Source organism: Mirounga leonina, unplaced genomic scaffold, assembly GCF_011800145.1.
Source record: "Mirounga leonina isolate KUSES-001 unplaced genomic scaffold, KU_Mleo_1.0 Mir_129, whole genome shotgun sequence".
NCBI classification, from domain to species: Eukaryota; Metazoa; Chordata; class Mammalia; order Carnivora; family Phocidae; genus Mirounga; species Mirounga leonina.
The window spans coordinates 54,213,360-54,232,700 of NW_023270323.1; positions in this window are offsets into that span (position 1 = coordinate 54,213,360).

Genomic DNA, 19,341 nt, shown 5'->3' on the forward strand with positions numbered 1-19,341 from the left:
TAATATTGCCAAGAGTCAGTTACTGTAAGTCTTTGTCACCTCACCATCAGAATACCAACTTCTGGACTCCTTTATTTTCTCTTCTCTGATTGACACATACCAGACCTTCAACAGAGGTACAGTTCTTGGCAAAGAGATGGTGGTGAAGTCACAGGAGGGTGAGACAATTTGCTTATGCATTTCTGTTGTCTTAGTATTTCTTTGTTGAAGAGTAAATCTAATGTTTAAGTGACAAGTCATGGCAATTGTTATTTTTGTTTTAAACAAACCCCAAAAAAAGAGGACCTACTTTTACTAAGAGGGGTAGAGGATCAAATACTTAATAGCTTAAAAAAGATACAGAGAAAAATGGTGTCCTATTTGACTATAACATCAGGACTTAGCAGAGTTTCTGGCATACGGAAGTACTGTATACATTTTGTTGAATTCATTTCACTGGGTGATGAATATGAAAATTTTACCCAAAAGACTTATGTTAAAAAACATTTATTTAGGGGCGCCTGGGTGGCTCAGTCGTTAAGTGTCTGCCTTCAGCTCGGGTCATGGTCCCAGGGTCCTGGCATCGAGCCCCGCATTGGGCTCCCTGCTCCACGGGAAGCCTTCTTCTCCCTCTCCCACTCCCCCTACTTGTGTTCCCTCTCTGGCTGTGTCTTTCTGTCAAATAGATAAATAAAAGCTTAAAAAAAATAAAATAATAAAGCCCTTAAAAAATTTATTTAATAAGTTTAAAGAGATCTTTCTGGTTTCTCTGCCTCTAACAAAGCCATCCCCAAATCACTTCCTGACCCAAGAGCTAGAGTCATCCTATTAAAATCGAAATCAGACCTTGTTATCACTGCCCTACTCCACCATTTCCACATGACTAAGAGCCAGACCCTCCTTATGAAGCACATGGCTACATGTGATGTGACTTCCTATTATCTCTCTGACCTCCTCCAGCCCTACCACCCCATTGATATACTCATCTTCTCACTATTTCTGTCAGATACTCACCTTCTCACTATTCCTGTTAGACCCACCATGATCCTATCTCAGGCACTTTGCAAGAGCACTTCCTTCTACTTATCCCAGATACACACGTAACTTGCATCTTCTCTTTTTTCAGGTCTTTACTCAGTTGCCACTTTCATAGAGAGGTCTTATACACTCTCCTACTCCTAACTCTCTCCTTTCTCTGTTTGTTGTTGTTGTTTTGTTTTGTTTTGTTTTGTTTTGTTTTGTTTTGTTTTGTTTATTCCCTTAACATGCTCTAGCACAATGTAGAGGGTACTAGCCCTTATTTATCTGGTTTATTGTCTATCTATACTAGAGATGAAAAAACTATGGCCCACAGACCCAATCTGGCTCTTCACTTGTTTTTATAAATATAATTTTATTGGAATAGGACATACATTCATACATGCATGATCTCTGGATGCCTTTGCATTCTAATGGCAGAAATGAATAATTGTGACAGTAGCCACATAACCGGCAAAATCTAAAATATTTCTACAGAAACAACACATTTTCTACAGAAAAGCTTGCCAATCCCTGGTCTAAATAAAGAAAAAATTCCCTAAGAGCAGGAATTCTGTCTGTAGTTTTGACTACTATATTCTTACTGTCTATTATAGCCCTAGCACATAGTAATTGCTCAATATGCATTTGTTAACTAAATAAACAAGCAGTTTTTCTGCCTTCATCTTCAAGAGAGGTAGCTTTAGAAGGTCAACTGTACCACTTGCTGGTCTTTTGACCTTGCACAAATTATTTCCATGTTTTTACCTTAATCTGTGACATGGAATGACAAAATAACCTGCCATATTTAATCAATGAGTTAAATAAATCTATCCACATGAAGTGCTTAGATTCACTGTATTTGCATTGGTAGGGAACTTTATTGCACATATTAAGGAGATAGAGAAGACGTAATATTATGTCTTTGCATTACTGATTCAATAAAAGTACTATTTTGAGGATTAAGGCCTCCATTTACCTTTTCTTCCTTGCAGCTGGCAACCAAATAAGTCCTTCTTTGTTTTTAATATATTTACCATGATGTAAATAAAACAATAATGTAAAACAGAACAGGAGGAAAAAGAAAGAATAATGAAAACAGCCAGAAGAGTAATGGAATTAATACCTAAATAAGTGGTTAAAAGAACTTACATTTATTGGGCCAGTCAGAATACTCAGATACTAGTATTAGAACTATATTTACATATATATAAATTTATAAATCTATATATTTATATAAAAGTTTTCCTGTGGCTGCTATAACAAATTAACACAAAGTGGGTGGTTTAAGGCAAGAGAAATTATTATTTTATAGTTCTGGAGGTTAGAAGTCCCAACTCAGCAGCACTGAAATGAAATCAAATTATAGGCAGGGCCACATGCCTCCTGGAGGTTCTGGAGAAGCTAGAGAATTTATTCCTGGTTCCTTCCAACTTCTGGTAGCTGTCAGTATTCCTTGGCTTTTGACTACATCACTCTGATCTCTGCCTTTTCCTCTTTTGTATGTTAACCTCTCCCTGCCTCTGTCTTATAAGGACACTTGTAACTGCATTTAGAACACACCTGAATAATCCAGAATAATTTCACCTCAAGATCTTTAACTTTATCATGTCTTAAAAAGAAACTTTATCGGGGCACCTGGGTGGCTCAGTCGGTTAAGTGTCTGCTTCAGCTCAGGTCGTAATCCCAGGGTCCTGGGATTAAGCCCCGCGTGGGGCTCCCTGCTCAGCGGAGAGCCTACTTCTGCCCCCACTCTCCCCCTGCTCATGCTCTCTCTCCCTCTTTCTCTCTCTCTCAAATAAATAAAATTTAAAAAAAACCTTTATCTTTATAAAATAACATATACAGGTTCTAGGGATTAGAACTTGATATCTTTGTATCTTTAGATGGCCATTTTTCAACCTATTGGGCTGAATAATGGCCATCTAAAGATACAAAGATATCAAATATATATATTTATATATTTAACAATCTTCCCAAGTTGTTGATATTCCCTCCCATCCATCTTTCATGTGTGTAACCTAAGAGTTAAAAATGAAGTAACATGCTTAAGGTAACACAGATGGTTAATTGTACATACAGGATTGGGATACATGTCTGTTTTATCTATTTCCAAAAATCTATGCTCGAACGTTATAGTATCATCTCCTCTAGAATAAAATTTTGTTTTAGTTACATGATTATAAAGACAGAAAAGGACTCAAGCAACATAAGAGTTGCATGTACTCTTTCAAACACATATAGTTAACTGTCCACAGGTTAGCTAAGTTTGAAATATTACATTTTTAAATTGAATTTAATTAATTTTTTATGTGGAATGTGCACTCAATATGATTGAAAAGAATGTGATCTTATTTCCCACTTTCCTAAAAATTGAAAAAAGATTTCTCATATCTATGGACATTTTAAAACAAATATAGGGCGCCTGGGTGGCTCAGTTGGTTAAGCGACTGCCTTCAGCTCAGGTCATGATCCTGGAGTCCCGGGATCGAGTCCCGCATCGGGCTCCCTGCTCGGCAGGGAGTCTGCTTCTCCCTCTGACCCTCCTCCCTCTCATGCTCTCTGTCTCTCATTCTCTCTCTCTCAAATAAATAAATAAAATCTTTAAAAAAATAAAATAAAATAAAAAAATTAAAAAATAAAACAAATATAATGAGGAATAGCAACATAAAACCACCCATGCATGCGCGCGCGCACACACACACACACACACACACACACATTTCAGAGATTTTATGTCTTACATTTTATAATAGATACACCTAATCCTGCCCTCTAGGTATTTGTAATGCAATGTCAGGTAATTGCTCTTTCAATTCTTTAAGAGTCACAGTGATTCCTATGTAAAGGCCATCTTCACCTGCTTTGGTAAATCAAACTGCAATGTCATACAAGTTTTTCTTCCCTTAAGAGAGATGGTTAATTGTTGATAAATCCTATAATATGAAATGTAAATCCTATGGGAATATAAAGTGGTTCGAAAATATGAAAATTTTCACCTATTATTCTTATGCCGATTCAAGAAGAAAATGTATTTTAAAAGTTGTTTGCATCACAATTACAGTTTCTCAACAGTAATCTCATATTCTCTTACTGCTCTCTAATTACCGCTCAGAAAGCAGATTATGTTCCATTGTGTTCTAAAGTAGCTTTAACTTGCTGGATTGCTTATCAATATAACCAGCTGTTCAATGGTAGATCCAGTGATGCCAGTGTTTTTAATTGCTTTTTTCATTTGGCTAAGTAAGTTCAGATGGTCACTAATTAGTTCTGTCATGCAGAGATAGTTTTGTTATGAACAATGCAATCAGTGTTTCATTGAAAAGACAACTGTCCTAAGATCAACACTGCTTAATTATCCCTATGAATTCATCCTCAGTTTCTTTATTTGTTATAGCTGTCATAAGTAAGGTGACAGGAATTAAACAAAACTGCAGCTTAAAAGTATGCTTCCACCAGTGTATATAATGATTCCTCATTTTCGCCTGCTTAGAAGCATTCAATTGAAACGAGTCATGAAGACTTATTCTTTATTAAGGTTTATGCAGTGCTTTGGGGCACCAAAAATTATACTCAATTATATGATACTGAAGTTAAAATGTTTTGGGTTTACACCACGTTGTAAGTTTTATACAAACCTGCATGCAAACTCCTTGAAGTTAATCCACTTTGGAAAGTAGAGATTCTCCCTAAGTTAATAAAGTAAGATTTTTTTTTAAGTAAGATTTTTCTAATAGCCAGATAACAGAAAACAGTGAGATAATGGCACAAAAATGAATCAAAATAAATATATTTATAATATTTTTATATATTGCTTTTCAGTTCTTCACAGTTTCTTTTTAATAGAATGTACTTTCTTGCTGCATAAAGACAAGAAGTAAATTAAAACATACAAAAGACAAATTTTAATATACTGTTTGCTTCAGGATACATTTCTACCCCTTACTCTCTTTTCACTCTTCTTAGTGAGCATTCACTCTCCTACAGGAGGAAAATAAGTATGTGCAGGCAAATTTCACTTTGTATATTATAAAGTAGAGAAGGTATTGATATATGTCTTTCTGAGAGTGAGATGTAAACCTAAGCTTCCTATCTGATATTTTATGATATTCACCAATTTTTCCCCTTGCCTTGTCACAATAGCAACTTCCAATGACCCAGTTTTTAGTATATGTATTCTCATGAGGTAAGTCTTAGCTTAGAGTTAGTAATTAGTATGAAGAGATGTAATTTTTAGATCAAATTGATGTAATGTTATAACAAATATGCTGAAGACAAAATCAAAGACTGTACTTATTCCAATGTTAAAACTATAGTACTGGATTAAAATGCATTCTTGAAATAAAATGAAAATGATCCAGCTTACCAATAGTAATTTTTCACTTTGAACATCATACTCCACTCTTTTCCTTCAATTTCAGACACCTTTTTACCTCTAGTATGTTCTCAAGAACTTTCTTTTATTGCCTGAAATTCAAATTATTTTTTATTATTGCAAATATTATAATACACCTCTTTTAATATCTTTTACAAATGAAATTCAATTTTATATGAAATGTGCATAACATTAATAGTAAGCTTAAGTCTATCCCTCCAGCACAATAGCAAAAAAAAAAAAAAAAGAATATTCAAGTTCTAGGAAAACTTGAGTTTTTATGTTACCCAAGATTTTCCTCAGAGATTGGCCAATTCCTAAGCTTGGAACAAGCAGGGCAAGAATCCAGGAAATATAGCAGAGAACACCTGCTTGAGGCCTGTCAGATGAACAGAAATTTCAGAGATCACACAATGCTAAGATACTGAACCCTAGCCAGAAAGAAAGGCCAGGTAAAGTGCCGTTTTTTTGCTTTAATTTGACAATTCAGAAAAGTCTTGTACTTGTGGTATGAACTATGCCGAGAATGGAGGTCTATTGTAGGAATAATGGCAAAAACTGAAATTGATCCAGCTCAGTGAAGCCAAATTCAAGACTTGATAAGAATAAAATACTTTAATTTCATTCCAGAACAAGACAACACTTTATAGAGAAAAATAATATAATCTAGTTAACATAATGTAAGTGCTACCCAAAGTGTCTTTTGTGATACTCATCAGACATCAGAATTTATTACACATATGAAGAAGCAGGCAAATGTGATCTATAATCAAGAGAATAAAAGTAGCCACTAGAAGCAAATGCATAAGTAACACAGATGTTGAAGTTAGCAGTCCTAGGTTTTAATAAATATAATTATTATGTAAATGTTAAAGAGTTTATAGGAAAATATGTCAAAAAGATGGAGGATTTTAGTATAGGAATAGCTATAAAAACAAAGTGCTAGAATTTTAGTTTCTGAAATTCTAGAATTGTCTTTCTTAAGAGAAAAAGAAAAAAGTTTTCTTTTTGAGTTTAAAAACAAAGTGAAACTATGAAGTATTTGTAGATGTGATTACAGAACAATAGAAATAATACAAATCAAAGCACAGAAGCAAAGAAACAAATGAGTAAAGCATTATAGACATGTACAACACATTAAACTCTGGAATTTGCATAATTAGAATGAAAGAAGGAGAGGAGGAGCAAAGGGGCAAAAACATATATATTAGAAGATAATGGATGAAAATTGTACACAACTGATGTAAGTTTTCTAAGCACAGACTCAAAAATCACAATAAATCCTAAGAATGCTTAATATAAAAAGAAACACACTCACACACACATTCTAGGCATTTAGAGTCAGACTGAGAAAACTCAAGGTAAAGAGATACACTTATAATCAGATACAGAAATATGACATATTCAGGGATATCATAATAATAAAAATAGACTTTCTTCAGAAAAACAAAACAAAACAAAACAAAAACAGGAGGTAATGGAATGACATCATTAAGTTTGGAGGTGGGGGATTAAAAACAGACAACCGAAAGTCAGCCTTAAATTCTATACCCAATGAAAATACCTTCAAATACGAAGGCAACATGAAAGCATTTTCTTTTTTTTTTCATATTACATCCTGCATGTTATTCATTTCCACATGACAAAATATAGTTACCTAGTCTAAGACATCCATTTCCATCAGTAGATGTGTCAAGCCACAGATTTATCATAAAAATATTGGATCTTGGTAAGAACGCCAGCTGTCTCTGGGGTCCCAGCCCTACATGGTGTTGTGGTAGAAAAAGAGTGTCTCTCTTCACCATGCAGAGAGGGAAGGCCTGGTCCTGAATACAGAAGGGGGCAGGCCTTGCAGTCCCTTCATGAGCCGTCTTATTTACAACACTTTACATTTCTTTTTAGGTTATATACACATCCTTCTGAGAGAAGAGAGAACATTATTACATGGTACCAAATACTAACAACAACAACAAAATGTATTGTCTAACAAGAGTTGAAATGATTCATTGTCAAAAACTCATACCACAAGAAAATAAAAGAAAGTTCTTACTAAACTAAAATAATATTGCATGTGCATGCAGGAAGGAAAGTTACCATCAAAGAGTTAAAAAAAAAAAAAAAACTTGTGAGAAAACTGTGAACAAATGTACGAGATCATATTTGTTTAAGGACTACTGACTATTTAAAACAAATATAATTAAAATGTACTATAGGGCTTTAAAAATTGTAAAAGTAAAATATATGACCACAATAGCACAAAGAGTATAAGGTATATAAATACAATGACACTATTGCAAGATTCTTACACTGTTCATGAGCAGCTCATATATTAAGGTGAGATGTGATATGTTAAGGGTGCATATTTTAATCTAAAATATCCACTAAAAAAACAATTTGACAAGTATGGCTAAAAAGTCAATAGAAATGACAAAATAAAACACAGTTACATTTTAATAATGCAATAGAATGCAGAAAAGGAAAAAACAAATTATCAAAGAATTTAATGGAAGAACTACAAAAATTGGCTAAAATAAAAAATTATCAATTTCACCTCATCTAAATGAATCAAAGGCAAAAATTAAAAAGATAGAGATGGTCAGATTAACTAAATAAGGCAGAGATCCTACCATATATTGTTTAAAAAAGACTTAATTTAGATATAAGAAAACAAAGGAAGTTAAAGTAAATATTTGAGGGAAAAAATATACTATGCAAACAATACTACTAATAAAAAATGTACTTATCAGAATTTATTTTAAAGTGAAGAAATGAAGAAGAATAAAGAGAGAAAGAGAAACATTTTTCAAATAATAGAAGAATCATTTTATTAAGGAGATATACTTCTAAATCTCTGTGCAGTTAATATAGTTACAGAATACATAAATTGGTAAAGTATACAAATCCCAATCATAGTTGAAGATGAAAACACATTTCTCTCAATAATCAACAGAAACTGTAGACCAAAAGCAGTAAGAATATAGAAGACTGAACAGGACAATTAACTTTTTCAAAATGGGATAAATAAATAACATTAAAATCAACAATGACAGAATGCATATTTTACAGTGTTAATAGAACATTTACCAAAATAGGTTTTATGGAGTCATAAAGCAAGTCTTAATAAAATTTAAAGAAATCACAAATTATGTTTTTACCACTTCAATTAAATTAGAAGTAAGTAACACATATATAACCAGAAAAAAATATATTTGGAAGTATGTCAAAACACTAAGAAATCTATGGGTCAAATAAGAAACCAAAAAAAAAGATGAAAGAAAAAATTTTTTTTTGTTTAATTTCAATGATTGATAATGGGAACAAAACAAAACACCATACAAGTTTGTTTGCTAAAGCAGTGCTTGGAGCAAGGAATATATTAGAAACAAAACAGGGTAGAATATTTATTTATTTATTTATTTTTGTTATTTTTTTATAGATTTGATTTATTTGACAGAGAGAGAGACAGTGAGAGAGGGAACACAAGCAGGGGAAGTGGGAGAGGAGAAGCAGGCCTCCCGCGGAGCAGGGAGCCGGATGCCGGGCTCAATCCCAGGACCCTGGTTTCATGACCTGAGACGAAGGCAGAGGCTTAACGACTGAGCCACCCAGGCGCCCCCAGGGTAGAATATTTAAGATGCAAGGTTTAAGTTCAAGAAAGGGGGGGCAAATTAATTTAAAGGAAGTAGGTGAAAGGAAATGATTCATGTATAAGCAGAAATCAATGAAACAGAAAACAATAATATGAAAAAAGCTGGATCTTTGCAAGGATTAATAAAATTGAGAAGCTGATAGCTAAATAAGGAGAGAAAAACATAAAATACCAATACTAGGAATTTTTAAATGGATATCACTACAGATTCTAAAAAAAATACTAAAGGAATAATGGGAAGATATTATAATTGATTTTATAATATTTCACTTTGGCAATTTAGAAGAGATTGACAAATTATTTGATAAATATAATTTTCCAAAACAAACACTTTGGAAGAAATAGAAAATATGAAAAATACTATACCCATACAATAAATTTGCAATTAAAAATTTCTCTACCAAAATTATCCAGAACCAGATGACTTCAGTGGGGAATTTTATCAAGCATTTAAGAGAGAAATAATACAAACTTCTATACATCCTTATGAAAATGCTTTTTGAGAAGAGAGGAAGAGAGATATTTCTCAACTTGTTTTATGAGGCCCACATAATTCTGACACCAAAAGTTGATGAGGTGAAAACATGAAATGAATATTAGTATCACTACACCTCATAAAAGCAAAAGCACAGTTATAACAAATTATATCTAGAAATATATAAAGAGAATATTGCATCAGGACTAAGTGGGGTTTATCCCAGTAATTCAAGGTTTATCTAACATAAAAATCAATCATGGTAATTCACCAGGATAAAGGGGAAAAAAATCATCTCAATAGAAATAGAAAAAATGTTATAAAATCAATATTGTGAATGATATAAACTCTGAAAATAGGAACAGAAAGTTGGGGTGTCTGGGTGGCTCAGTCAGTTAAGCATCTGCCTTCAGCTCAGGTCATGATCCCAGGACCCTAGGATCGATCCCCGCTTTGGGCTCCCTGCTTAGCAGGAAGCCTGCTTCTTCCTCTTCCACTCCCCCTACTTGTGTTCCCTCTCTCCTGTCTCTATCTCTGTCAAATAAATAAATAAAATCTAAAAAAAAAAAAAAAAATAGGAACAGAAAGTAACTTCTTTAATAAGTAAAGGGTATCTGCAAAAATCTAAAGCAGATATTATTGTTACAGATAAACAAATGAATATTTTCCCATAAGATTAGGGGGAAAAATGTCCACTCTGTCCATTTTATTAAACATTGTGCAGTAAGATAACGAAATAAAAGAACAGTTACATAACAGAAAGAAGTAAAATTGTCATTGTTTTAAAAAGGCACGAGTGTATATATAAAATGTCCAAGGGAATCTATATGTAAACTACTACAAATACGTGATTTCAACAAGGTTATAAGATTTAACTATTTCTATATACTGATAAGTTAATGAAAGCCTAAAAAATAAAATTTAGAGTGAAATCAAATCACTTCAAATATTAGAAATAAATAAAATGAAAGATAAGCAGTATCTCTGCCCTAAAAATGTTTAAATTTTTTAAAAAGATTTTATTTATTCATTTAAGAGAGAGAGAGGGAGAGAGCACACAAGCAGAGGGAGAGGCAGAGGGACAGGGAGAAGCAGACTCCCCACTGAGCAGGGAGCCTCCACCCTGAAAATGTTTTAAATGTTGACAGAAATTAAGTATCTAAATAAATTAGAAAACATTTATGTTAAGATACCATTTTTCCCTAAATGGAGAATTTTTTCTTAAAGGGATCATAAAATTTATAAGGGAACACAAAGAATATTAAATATCTTGAACAAACTTTAATAAGAAAATTTAAAAATTTACATTATCTGATTATAGTACTTACTAAAATGTTACAATTGATTAAATGAGTATTTATAGAGGTAAAGAAAACATATCGATAGACTAGAACAGGTATTCCACAAATAGACCTTTGCTCATGTAATAACATAATTTTAAATAAGGTTTCCAGGGCAATTTTATTGGAAAAGGAAGTACTGTTTAATACATGGTTATGGAACAAATGGATACTTATATGGAAGAAAATAGCCTTGAGCCCTACTTCACACCATACACAAAAATCAATTGAGATGGACTGTAAACCTAAATATCAAAGTTGAAACTATAAAGCTTCCAGTATAAACGTGAGACAATATCCATATAACCTGGTTTAGGCAAAGATTTCTTAGAATATTTTGTAAACCTCTGAAAATGTGATTAAGTTTCATCAAAATTAAAATCTGTAGTATTGGTCTTTTATGTTTTTTTTTATTCAAATAATTATGTAGAGGCAACACCCTTAGGTCAAATTTGCATTTCCTTATGACTAACAATGTTGAGCATTTTTTCATATGCTTATTGATCACTCAAATTTCTTTTGTGTATGCCTGTATAAGTCACTTGCCCATTTGAAAGAAATCTCTATTAGCTTATGTAATGGGTTGAATGGTTGTCCCCCAAAAGATACATTTACATCCTAATCCCTGGAACCTGTAAAGTTAACTTTAGTTGAAAATTGCAGATGTAATTAAGAATTTTGAGATGAAGTTATAGTCCTGAATTATTTCAGTGGGCCCTAAATCCAATGGCAAATGTCCTTACAAAAGGGAGATTTGACACATACAAAAGAGGAAGAGGTAATATGACCCCAGAGACAAAGATAAGAGTGTGCTGGCCACAAGCTAAGGAATGCCAACAGCTACCCCAAAATTGAAAGATATAAAGAATAGGGACGCCTGGGTGGCTCGGTCGGTTAAGCGTCTGCCTTCAGCTCAGATCATGATCCCAGGGTCCTGGGATCAAGTCCTGCATCGGGCTCCCTGCTCCGCGGGGAGCCTGCTTCTCCCTCTGCCTCTGCCTCTCTCTCTCTATCTCTCATGAATAAATAAATAAAATCTTAAAAAAAAAAAAAGAAAGATATAAAGAATGAAGTCTCCATTTGAGCATTCAGAACAGTGAGAAAATAAATTTGTTGGTTTAAACCACCCAGTTTGTGGTAATTTGTTACCATAGCTCTAGGAAACTAACAAATCTGGGCTAGGCAAATTCTTCTTAGAAAATTCAGAAAATAAAAGATATCTTGAGGGCCTACTGGGTAGCACAGTCGATTAAGCATCTGACTCTTGGTTTTGGGTCAGGTCATGATCTCAGGGTCATGAGATTGAGCACATCAGGCTCTGTACTCAGTGCAGAGTCTGCTTAAGACTCTTCCTCTTTCTCTGCCCCTCCCCCCTGCACGTGCACACTCTCTCTCTTTAAAATAAATAAATAAATCTTAAAAAAATCTTGATAAATTAAGTTTCAGAAACTATAAACTTGTATTCATTTAAGAAAAACACCATTTAGCAAGGAAAAAGGCAAGCCACACATCCGAGAAATATTCACAGTGCATATATTTTACAAAAGACTCATACCCAGAAATTATAAATAACTTCTATAAACCAATAATAGAAAGTCAAATAACCATTTTAAAGAATGGAAAAATGTGTTGAACAGATAGTGAAGTGGTGCTCAAGCAAGGTTAGGAGAGAATCTTTGTCGAAAAGCTGCAGCTATGAAGTGTTGGATCCAAAGCTGAGTAAGAGTGATGTCTCCATGAGATGGAGTTCTGGTACATGATGTGGGAGCCTGGGTAATGTGAGGATATTAACCATGCAGGGAGGGCTCAGTGTGAGATATTGAAGCCTAATAGAGGTAAATAAAGGTCCTTCAAAGGAGGCAGCCTGGTGCGGGATGTCTTGGAGAGCGATTATCAGAGCCCAGAGGAAGGAAGAATGCCATCCATACAGTGATGCTGGAAGCCTAGCACCAGGACTGAAGGGGATATCCATTCTAGGGTTATGCAGGATATAGCTTAACAAATGGATTGGGGGTTTGAGAGAGCACCCACAAAATGAAGCTGTCTTCAAGTGTGTTGGACCCTAAGTGGGATTAAGAGGGCTCCCAAACACGGGGAGAGACCCAGTGTAGGACTCAAGTCAAATGAGTAAGAAGGGCATCCATTCTAATGAGCAACCCAGTGTAGAGTTTCAGACCTTGAGCAGAGTGAGAAGGTGGTCTGTGTTGTGTGTGTGTGTGGGGGGGGGGCAGGGGGGTGCATATTGCAGAATAGCAGAGTTTGAAAGAGATGAGAAAGGCATCCATGTTGAAGGAGGTGCCAGTGCCTCTGAACAAGATATTAAAGCCTAAGTAGGGTGAGGACAGCAATAGCCCAGGGGAGGGGGCAGTTGTGATAAAAGAAGATTAGTTCTCTACAGGGACATTGGTTGTAAATAAGGAAATGTATTAAGAATAACGGAAAACAGTTTTCTAGTTGATGAAGAAGGAGTTGTAAGTATGGAGAAGGATAGAACTATATTAATGTGTTGTTCGCATTTATACACACATGCACACACACATTCCTGAGTTTGGTGTGCTCAGAGGTCCTGAGAACAGCATTGCCGTGATGGCAATAAGTACAACTAGGATCCATATCTTGGTTCCTAAATATTATGCTCCACCATAAGAAACCAGTGTTCCTTGGAGATGGCTAATTCCAGATATAGAATATCCTGCAATACCAGAGGTTAAGAACGTACCAAGGAATGACAAGAATATTTCAAAAGAAAAAAGAGCCCATCTTAAAAAAAGCCCCTCTACTGGGGCGCCTGGGTGGCTCAGTTGGTTAAGCGACTGCCTTCGGCTCAGGTCATGATCCTGGAGTCCCTGGATCGAGTCCTGCATCGGGCTCCCTGCTCGGCAGGGAGCCTGCTTCTCCCTCTGACCCTCCCCCCCCCCATGTGCTCTCTCTCTCTCTCATTCTCTCTGTCTCAAATAAATAAATAAAATCTTTAAAAAAAAAAAAAGCCCCTCTACTGGCCAAATCTGGAAGATTTTTTGGCATCAAAATAAATATTAAATAAGTTTTAACTCAATAAAATAGGAAACAATGATTTTGTATTGAAATAATAGAATTAGACGTTTGTTGAAGAAGGGCATGCCCATGTAGTTCAAAAGCATCTCTGACAAAATAATTGCTAATTAAAAAGGGAAAATATATACACTTTCAGTGGCAAAGCTGGTGAGCACCATCTTCATCACTGATGAAGCGCATATGTGGAGAGGATTAAATGTCTGTTAGGATGCCTGAGAAAATTCAGTAGTAAGAAAAAGCACAACTTCCATGATATTCCTTCCTAAAACGTCTAACCTGAAATTAATCATGAAGAAACATAAGATAAATTCAAATTGAAGGACTTTCTTTTTTTTTTTTTTTTTAAGATTTTATTTATTTATTTGACAGACAGAGACACAGCGAGAGAGGGAACATGAGCAGGGGGAGTGGGAGAGGGAGAAGCAGGCTTCCTGCGGAGCAGGGAGCTGGATGCGGGGCTGGATCCCAGAACCCTGGGATCATGACCTGAGCAGAAGGCAGACGCTTAACCGGCTGAGCCACCCAGGCACCCAAAATTGAAGGACTTTCTACAAAATAATTCATTTGTAATCTTCCAAAACATCAAGATCATGAAAGTCAAGACTGAGGAAGTGTTTATGATTGAAGGAGACTAAAGAAACATGCCAACTAAGTGAAATGCTTGAATCTAAAATGCATTATTTTGCTTTTAAGGATATTATTTACTACAATGTACTGGTAAAAACTGAATGGACTATGAGAGCTCGATGTTAGTTATTGCTTGAACTAAATTGTGTCCCTACAAAATTCACCATGTTGAAGCCTTAACCACCAGTATGACAGTATTTGGAGACAGGGCCTCTGGGAGATAATTAGGTTTAGATGAATTTATGAAGAGCCCCTCGTTATGGGATTAATGTTTCTTGAGAAGAGACACCACAGACATTTCTCCCTCTCTGTCTCTTTTTCTCCCCACTATGTGAGGACATGAGAAGGTAGCCCTCTGCAACCCAGGAAGAGAGATGTCACTAGAACCTGACCATGCTGGCACCCTAACTTGGTCTTCCAGACTTGAGAAATATGAGAAAATAAATTTCTGTTGTTTAAGCACTCAGTCTTTGGTACTTTGTTATGGCAGGGTTGTTTTAATGTTAAGTTCCTTATTTGAATATTTATATTGCAATAAGAATATTCATATTTATAGAATAATATACTAATGTATTTGGGAGTGCTAGGATTTCACACTTGCAATTTAATCTTAGGATAGTCTGGGGCGGGGTGGGGGACCTTCTACACTACATGTAACTTTCTATAATTTTGAAATAGTTTCAAATTAAAAGAATGACAAAAATATCTTTGCATTTTGTGAATGCAAATAATAGAATACTTTTAAAGTACTGTAAAAGAAAAGTCAGTCCAGAGTAAGATGTTTTACCTCTTTGGTTAGGTTTATTCCTAGGTATCTCATGGTTTGGGGTACAATTGTAAATGGGATTGATTCCTTGATTCCTCTTCCTGCTGCTTCATTATTGGCTAACAGACACATGAAAAGATGCTCAACATCACTCATCATCAGGGAAATACAAGTCAAAACTACAATGAGATATCACCTCACACCTGTCAGAATGGCTAAAATTAACAACACAGGAAACAACAGGTGTTGGTGAGAATGCAGAGAAAGGGGAACCCTCTTGCACTATTGGTGGGAATGCAAACTGGTGCAACCACTCTGGAAAACAGTATGGAGGTTTCTCAAAAAGTTAAAAATAGAACCACCCTACGACCCAGCAATGGCACTACTAGGTATTTACTCAAAGGATACAAAAATACTAATTTGAAGGGATACATGCACCCCAATGTTTATAGCATCATTATCAATCAAAGCCAAATTATGGAAAGACCCCAAACGTCCATCAACTGATAAATGAATAAAGAAGTGGTATATAATATGCAGTGGAATATTATTCAGCCATAAACAATGAACTCTTGCCATTTGCAACAATGTGGATGGAGCTAGAGAGTATTATGCTAAGCAAAGTAAGACAGAGAAAGACAAATACCATATGATTAAACTCCTATGTGGAGTTTAAGAGAAAAACAAACAAGCAAACAAATGAACATGGTGGGATAGAAACAGAGACAAGCCAAGAAACAGACTCAACTATACAGAACAAACTTATGATAACTGGAAGTGGGGGGGTATGGGTTAAATAGATGATGGGGATTAAGGAGTACACTTGCTGTGATGAGCCCTGGGTGTTGTATGAAAGTGATGAATGACTATATTCTACACCTGAAGCTAATATTACACTGTATGTTAACTAACTGGAATTTAAATAAAAACTTGAAAAAGAAAAAAAAAAGTGAGTCCAAATTACAAATACTTAAATGCAAAAGGTTGATCACCTGTAAACTTACTAGAAACAAATTACTGATCTGTGTACTTTCATGGCTCACTGTTTTACTACCCCACCTAGATTACTTGGTGACATTAAGAATAACAAAAAGACTCTAAAAGCAAGCTGCTAGGCTTTCTATGAAACCATGTCAAAATAGAGTGTCTCCTCAGAAAATGAACCTTTATTATCAGAGCATGTTTTCCCTTCAAAGAAATGATGATGATGATGATGATGATTTGAAAAAGCAAGGCACTTTGTATATGTAACTACATCATTATTGCCTACGATACTTGGCCAGCTTCATCTGGAGTTTCAACAGGTGAGCAGTAGTCAGATGCTTTCCAGAGCATGACAGCATTAAGTTAATCGTCTTGTACGTGACTCAAAACCATTTTCTCTTTGCAATATCATCCCTGCCACACCCCTCCCACAGGAACTCCTGGATTTCTCCTCCAAATCTTCTGGTGTGCTCTTTTTCAGTAGTTCTCAAATTTGCTGCGTTCTAGGATCACTGGAAAAGTTAAATTACAACTCATTTTGTGGGTCTCAGTCCTACAGTTTGACCTAATTGGTCTGCAGTGTGGTCAGGATAAGATCTATTGCTTCAATTACTATGTATTTCATGCACCTGTGCTTGTTCTTCTTAATTTTTTTTTTTAATTTTTTAAATTTTATTTATTTTTGAGAGAGAGAGAATGACAGAGAGAGAGAATGAGAGGGGTGAGGGTCAGAGGGAGAAGCAGACTCCCTGCTGAGCAGGGAGCCTGATGTGGGACTTGATCCCGGGACTCCAGGATCATGACCTGAGCCGAAGGCAGTCGCTTAACCAACTGAGACACCCAGGCACCCCCTTAATATTTTTTATATGATGGAAGGAAGCCTTGTTGCCAAGAGAAGTGAGAGTGAAGCGTGCACAGCCCACCTCTTCTGCTCTGATTATGTTCCCAAGCTCTCCTTAATTTTGTAGCTGCAAGAATGCAAGCTCTTTTGCTTCTTTGCCTATGGATTCTCCTTTTGTTGTCTCTGACTCTCCAAAATATCTGATAGAACTGCAGATTTTCTTTTGAATGCATTCACTTGACTTCTACAAAACTTCCCCCCCTACTCAATAATAGCCACTGGAGAAAGTCCAGTAAATTGAAAAATTAATATAAATAAAAGAAAAGATGAGATATTAGAAAAATCTATAAGCTTAAGGATAATCAGGAAATATTATCTATGCATAAAAATTTCTTAATTTTTGTGAGGCTTAAGTTAAATTGTTTAGAAATTATATAGAAAAATTCCTAATAATATGTAAAACAATAGCTTAAAACAATGACAAGGAGTCAGAAGAGTAGAAATGTGTTAAAAAATTCATTTCTGGAGGAATTGATGAGTTTATATTTTGATTAATTCTACAAGCTAATATAAAAATACATTTTTATTTTTTTAAAAAAATATATGCATGGGGCACCAGGGTGGCTCAGTTGGCTAAGCGACCGACTCTTGATTTTGGCTCCGGTCATGATCTCAGGGTTGTGAGATTAAGCCCTGCATTGGATTCCACACTTGGCAAGGTGCTTGCTTAAGATTCTCTCTCTGCCTCTCCCCCCTCCAAGTAAATAAAGATATTAATTATGTAACTTCTGATCATCTAGGAGGAACAAAGAGGATGTCTGATAAAGAAGTCAAAATTAATCCTCAAGACAAATGAAAAATAGGAAAATCATAACAAATATTAAAGACAAAACAAAAAGACTGACATAAGAAATATTTAAGTTGTGACTGCAAGATGAGTGGGCTAAATATCCTAATATAAAGATATTTTGAGGGAGGGCAGGTCCAGGGGTTCAAACTACATAGTCCTTACAAGAAACCCACCTAAAAGATGATTATTTCACAGTAAGGGTTGGACAAAATATACAAGGTGAGTGGTCAAAAGGCTATTAAGTATAAGTATAGTCTAATCAGACAAAATATAACATGATAAATATTCAATAAATAGGTATTTTATATTTTTTATTAGCTTATATAATTATTGCTAATAATTTATAGTTGGTAAGACTCTTCATCCTTGATAATATGGTGTCTTAGTACATAAGAAAATTATAGGAATATAAAGTAAATTTAAAAATTCAAAGTAGTAGAAGACATTTACATATTTTTTCAAACTCAAATAAACAATTATAAAATATAATTAAAGATAGAAACTACATGGTCAATGATTAACAAAGTTGCTCATATATTTTAATATATAGTAATCCAGCATGTATTTTGACCACCCAAAATAAATCTATATATGCCAAATAATACAGTTCATATGTTCTTATTGAAAAGCCATATTTTTAAACCAATATGAAAAGTTTAACAAATATGACCAACTTTCTCAATGCTCACTGAAACATTTATGCAATTATATACTAAACTACATATATTTGCATGTGTGTATATACATATATACATGTATATGTATGATGTATGTGTATGTGTGTATCTGACTTAGAAGATAGGTTTTATAGTGGCCATATACTCTGGCTCTGGAACAGGACTGTCTAAATTTGAGATCAAACTGCTGGGAGTGGTTATCTAATGGAAAGGAATGGGTTTAATGGGGATAGAGGACTGTTATGAGTTGAACTGTGTCCCCCCAAAATCCGTATGTACCTCAGAATGTGACTAACATACCATATGTACCTCAGAATGTGACTAATACACCAATGATTATGATTTCTTTATCACTGTAATCCCCTTTTTTTTGCAAGTTTTACAAAGAACCATCATTATTTATTAGTTGTGCGGCTGTTAAAAACAAAAGAAAAGAAGCTAGATTCAGTACCTATTTCTCACGTGCTTGAAGTTCTCTGCACAGATCACAGACAAATGTCTCTTGTGCTCCACTGGCCAATGAATACTGTGGCTTATGAAGGTGATCATTATTATAGAGGTGGGTGTGTCTATAAAAACAAACTAAATTATCACCCTCTAAGTTACGATTATAATTTGTAGCAGCTGAACCCATTAAGGTCTAATTTTAGTTAACCTCAGGTTTCAATGGAATCATCCTCAATTTAAGCTGACAAAATACATAAAAA